Here is a 5,283-nt window from a genome sequence, read left to right on the forward strand (position 1 = left end):
TAGGAATGTAATGGGGGAAATGAATTGGACCTTATTTTTATTTATTTTTTAATCTTTTTTTATGGTCTGTTGTTTTAAGATTTTCTAAGGTTGGTTCTTGATCCTGTCTTTTGTCTTGCCATGTTAATAGTCACCCATGTAATGATATACATGGAGACTTGATTTAATAGGGGGTTTTAATGTATGGGCTACAGCATCCTGGCAAATAGTTAGCCATGCCCTGGGGGAGTATAGTCCACTTAAACCTGTCAGCTGCTCCTGAGTCATTGATTTTAGGTACAGAGAAGGCAAAATGCTTACAGACTTATTTATGGAGTGGTATTGAAAAGAAGGAATATTTGATGTATAATACTAATAGCAGGGTGCTTACAGGTATGTCAGAGGCAGAGGGAAGGCCATGTTGAGGACAGTCCCAGATTTTCATGGTCTTATTAATTGGTCTTAATCTTATTAAGATCCTAGATGAGCCTCTAGGTCCAGTATTCTTTGTAATTACAAAAACTGGGGTATTCCAGAGGCTCCGAGAGGGTCAAAAGTGCCCCATATCTAGCACGTGCTTAACTAATTGTAATATTGTTAATTTTTCCCCATTTAATGGTCATTGTTCCACCCAGACAGGATTGCCTGTGATCTAGTTAGGGAATAAGATATTTAACAGTGGCCCTTAGAATTGGGGGTTCTTTTGATCTTGATATTTTGGGTAGCCTTGTATTTGGAGGCCTTCTCCTTCTCCACTAATAAAGACCACATTTAAATCTTCTAAGATATCTCTACCCAGCAGGTTGGTGGCCATACAGACACTAGGGTACTAGTGGTCCCACTTGTCCCATCTGGATCTTCCCATTTGTCTTAGGTAATAAATGCTCAGGAGAAACCATCTACTCCTATCAGTTGAGGTCCTGATAAGGAGAGTCCAGTGTGAAGGTACCTCGGTTTTGTAGTAGCCTCCAGCAGCTATGCAAACCGGGTCTCTGGAAGACAAGCAGGAGCCTGGGAAAATAAGGGAATCGGGGTTGAGAGAAATAATGAGACCAAGTCAAAGGTTCTGATGAAGGTCCAACTTTACTTAGAAAAATTGGCCTTATATATGAAATGAGATTATTTCTGCTGTCTGAAATTATTTCAGGAATCCACTGAGCCATTAGCATCCAGTCCCTAGCAGAAACTCGCCAGGCAAGGGTACTCAGCAACTCAGCAGGTGGTGGCTCCTAGCAGGAACTTCAGAAGAGGCAGAGAAGCAGCAGGATAAAAGGGCTTCCTTTATCTCAGAAAACCTCACCCTAGGTGGGCTAACTGCTTTGTGGCAAGAGCAAGGTCTGGTTCAGCTGGCTGGAGGCTGGGGGAGGTTACAGTTCCTCCCTTTTTATTTATAAAAAATTAGCTGGACTAGGGCATAAGATACATTTATGCACTATGGTCCTGCCTAGGAATTATGGTGGCTGGCGGCCCCCCCTGTCTTAGGACTAGATCTACTAGTCTCTCTCTTACCCATCTCGGAGATCACATGCAGCTGGCTTGTGCTTATGTAAGACCCCCGAAGGGAGACCCTTACTCAAGTCTCGGGGTCGACGCACACCCAGGGAGACACAAGACCGAACTTGCTGTAATCACACGAGGAAGATTTATTATGAGCAAAACAGGACAAGAGCTCAGGCCAGCATGCTAGGGTTGAGACTCATACACCACGCAGGGAGTAGAGGAGTCTGACCCCGGCCTGGGATTTTGCAAGGCTTATAAAGACAGAAACCACAACCCGGGGGGAGAGAAAGAGGAAACGGGGTAAATTCCAAACCATAGATTCACCTATTTACTTAGCAGTAGAGTCACACGTATGTTATTGTGTTATTCCGGGCTACCTCCTAAGGCATTGACACATTCCAACTGGGGCGTTGTGACATTTTATGGTCCTTCCAGGAAAGGCATCCGGTGTTATTCCAGGAAAGGCATTCCGTGGCTATTCCAGGAAAGGAAGGGTGTTTTTCAAGTTCCAGGAACAGTCACTCAGCCTAAGGGCGTGAAGCCTATGTCCCTCATAAGCAGGTAAAGATTTCTCTACTTGGTAGAAGCATAGTTGACTCTATTTTGAGATTCAGTTAAGAAATTTCAGTCTACACTTATTTGCACAAACAGGGCCTTTTAGTGTTTATTATTAATAAACACAGCCTCTTAGCACATGACTCTGTCTTAGGTTGATGAGAGCCATAGATCCTGTGGCCTGTCTTTGGCTGCAGGTCCTCATAACACCTTTTTCCCATACAGAGCAAAGCTACAATATGTACTTAACGTTTTTTCTTCATCACAATGAATAACTGCCATATAGAGCCTCTCTGAAGTTGAGCCTACTGAGCTTGCATGTCTGTAACAAACCTGCTTGAGATACAAAATCAAAATTTTAAAAGCAACAAGCTTAACATTATCTGTAGGATGTCCCAGGCACTCAATTCAGTTGCAAATCAGCAATGGCTCAAACTCAAGGTCTGGCCTCCAGGTGTGGGGGAAGTGGTTCTGGGAATCACAAAAGAACTGTTAACTCTCAGGAAAATACTGGAGGTTATTTTGGGGGCTAAAAAATGTTTAGCCATTATTTTAGTTGGAAGCATGTTTACTAAGACGACTCAGGATCTGCGTCCACTTGGTGAGCCAATCTTTCAGGCAGCCATCACACTCCAGATCCTCTTCCCCATATTAAAACAGGGTCTGGACCATTCCACGTGTTAGTAAGTGGATCTCCCTATTTCATCATAGCATAAGGACTGGAAGTACGTGGATGCCAGTGGCGGTCTGTGGCAGACTGACCCCCAGCATCAGTCTGCAGAAAATTTAAGACAAATAAGACAAAAGCGAGATGTGCTTTGGAGGTAGCTTTGGAGGGTATGATTCCCCCTCCTTTCATTATTAAAAATCAAATTTTCAAAGTACAAAGTGCATGTTGAGCAATTCATTGTCTCTGAGAATTATAAATTATCTCATTAATATGGGTAACATTAAGTTGTTGACAAAACATTTTAAATGCTTGACTATAATAGTCAGTTCCATAATATGTTTTAATTTGACTAGGAACATTAAGTATAGAAATATAATACAGGCAATAACCATTTACAGTTTTTGTTGCTTTTCATGTTAAGATAATTATAACTAGAAAGCCTGAAAAAGTAGCAATAGTCACACGTGTATATTTTACTTTTAATTTTAAAATCAGAATTATTCTTTAAAAATGCCAAATAGTGACTACAGCATGTAGTTCAATTATTTGTGTAGAAATAGGGGAATATACAATCATGAAACTAAACATGTGACTTACATATACATCTGTTTCATAGAAGGGCTGTAGATGTATATATTATTATTAGATGTATACATAAATTTATAGGAAATATAAAAACATGTATTTAAATTAAGCAAATCTTAACAATTTGTCTTTCAGATAATTATCATTTTTGTTTAAAATTTTTACTATGTAATAGGCCAAATATCAATAAATATTTTGTAATAATCAATTTAATTGCTGTTTGAAGCAAGAAATAGACATCAAGTTTTTGAGAGATTTTTTCTAAAATACTTTCATGATTTTATCAAATAATTTTTCATTAATACCACAACAACTCCATAGTAGGATGTTAAAACTTTACTTTGAATATGAGAAAAGATGAATCTATATTAATGCTCTCTTTTGCCAAAGAGTTGTTGTGGGCATATTGAGTAACAAAAACCAAACGTTTGATTGTAATTGATTGTGATTGATGGCAATTGTTTGTAGAAGCTTCCTTTACTTTCTGTAAAAGCTCTTTGTCTCTCACCAGTTACTCTGTATTCAATTTGACAACTTAAACAAAGGCCTAAATCTTGTGGTGAACTTAAGGCCTTAGACAAAAGTAATTTGAAATAAGCAATTCATCTTTTCTTTCTTGATATAACATTCTTGATATAACTGAGGCCCAAATATTGAAAAAGATATTGCCTCTGAAACTTTTCTAGGGCAACTTTACTCGTTCTTAAAGCTCATGGTAAGAGACAAAGGTAGTAAAATTTCCTATTAGAAGGATTAGATAATAAATAATATATACTGAAAAATTCAAAGTCCTAGCTTCTTGTACTGAAGCAGAGACAAAAAATTATACATAATATAAGGCTTTTAGCCATTTTTTAAAGGCAAAATTTTCTAATGATTACAAACTCACTAGGAGCAAGGTCTTTAAAATTACCAGGATGTAGAGGGGAAAACAACCTTTTAAATACATAATAACTTTATATGAAGTAGGCAGGCCAGATTATAATGCTTCTATACATTCCACAGCTTCATTGACCTTTTATAAATTTTAAGCTTAAAGTTACTTTGAACAACACCTGGATAGATCTGTGATAATGGTGTTTCATCTTAAAATAATTCCACGGAGGCAAGGAGAGTTGAGGTTTTGCTAGGCAGGGTTTGCAAAACCAAAGAAATGTCACACAAGCCTCACTGAGGCCTCTCTGCTTTGCATCATCTCAAATGTAAATACTTCTGTTACTTTGAGTATACCGCCTGAGTTTTGGCTTCGAGATTACACCCCTTGCAGTGAGGACAGATTCCAAGGGGGCAATTCCACTGTCTGCATCTGCCTCTAATTTTTGGACAATCTTTCCTAAGATGATTTATACTTAAAACATTTCTATAACCTTGGTTCTGTAAAAGCTTTGCAGCAAGGCAGCAAACATCGCCAGGGCCTGATTGTATGAGGCTCTAATTTCCACACAAAGATGAATATATCTAGATAACTCTGTCTTTGTTTTGTGTGGCTAGCTGGCTGCAGAGAGCTGCCTGCTGGAGCCTGGGGGAAGTTACAGGTTTGTCTTTGGATGGTCTTATCTGCTCTCATGTCTACTAGGCATTTAGAACTTCTATTTTCTATTTTTATTGAAAGTTTAGGATGAGAGTTCTCTAAAATGGTTGTGACCCAGTGGAATTGTGGGTCTTCCCCTCTTACTGATGGGGCTGAGAGTTGCCTTGTAAGGAGGTTAAAGGTGGCAGGCATTTTCTATCTTAACCATATTTAAATCTGTGATCCTGTCCCCAGTAGAAGCCCTTCCTGCATTGGGAGCAGAGAGACATAGGCAATCTAAGGGCAGTTAGATTTCTGGGGCCAGTCTCATTTCTGGTGTCTGGGTTCCCCACATTTAACACACCTTGAATTGGACCATGTTGTAGCTGCAAAGGCTTGGGAAATAGAGGAAGCTTATTGCCACGCACACCTGCGTGATGGCGGTATTTGAGGCGAAAACTTCAAGGAAAGTCAGCCTCCTGCC

Source organism: Mastomys coucha, unplaced genomic scaffold, assembly GCF_008632895.1.
Source record: "Mastomys coucha isolate ucsf_1 unplaced genomic scaffold, UCSF_Mcou_1 pScaffold16, whole genome shotgun sequence".
Taxonomy (NCBI): domain Eukaryota; kingdom Metazoa; phylum Chordata; class Mammalia; order Rodentia; family Muridae; genus Mastomys; species Mastomys coucha.